Source organism: Suricata suricatta, chromosome 11, assembly GCF_006229205.1.
Source record: "Suricata suricatta isolate VVHF042 chromosome 11, meerkat_22Aug2017_6uvM2_HiC, whole genome shotgun sequence".
NCBI classification, from domain to species: Eukaryota; Metazoa; Chordata; class Mammalia; order Carnivora; family Herpestidae; genus Suricata; species Suricata suricatta.
Genome location: NC_043710.1, coordinates 14,937,143 through 14,937,558, shown reverse-complemented (window position 1 = coordinate 14,937,558; position 416 = coordinate 14,937,143).

Here is a 416-nt window from a genome sequence, read left to right as displayed (position 1 = left end):
AAGAAGTGGAAGAAGAATATCTGAGCCACACAGCCCTCCAGGGAGATGGTTTTAATCGTGGCAAGTAAGTCTGTGATGAATTTAGGGACAACCGTAGAGGAGTAAGTGATCTCCACCAGGGACAGGTAGCTAAGGAAGAAGTACATGGGGGAATGCAGGCTCTTACTGACATTGACCGTCAGGACAATGAGACCATTGCCCACCACTGTGGCCAGGTACACGAGAAGAAACACCACAAAGCATGCCCTCTGCACCTCTGGATCCTGGAAAAGACCGACGATAATTAACTCAGTCACGTTATTTGTACTTGCCATGGAATCTAATCAGGTGTCTGGACATGAGGTAATGAGAAACCTGCAGAAAAATAAATCCAAATGGTAAGCAATTCACCTCATTTATAGCACGTCAGACAGCAT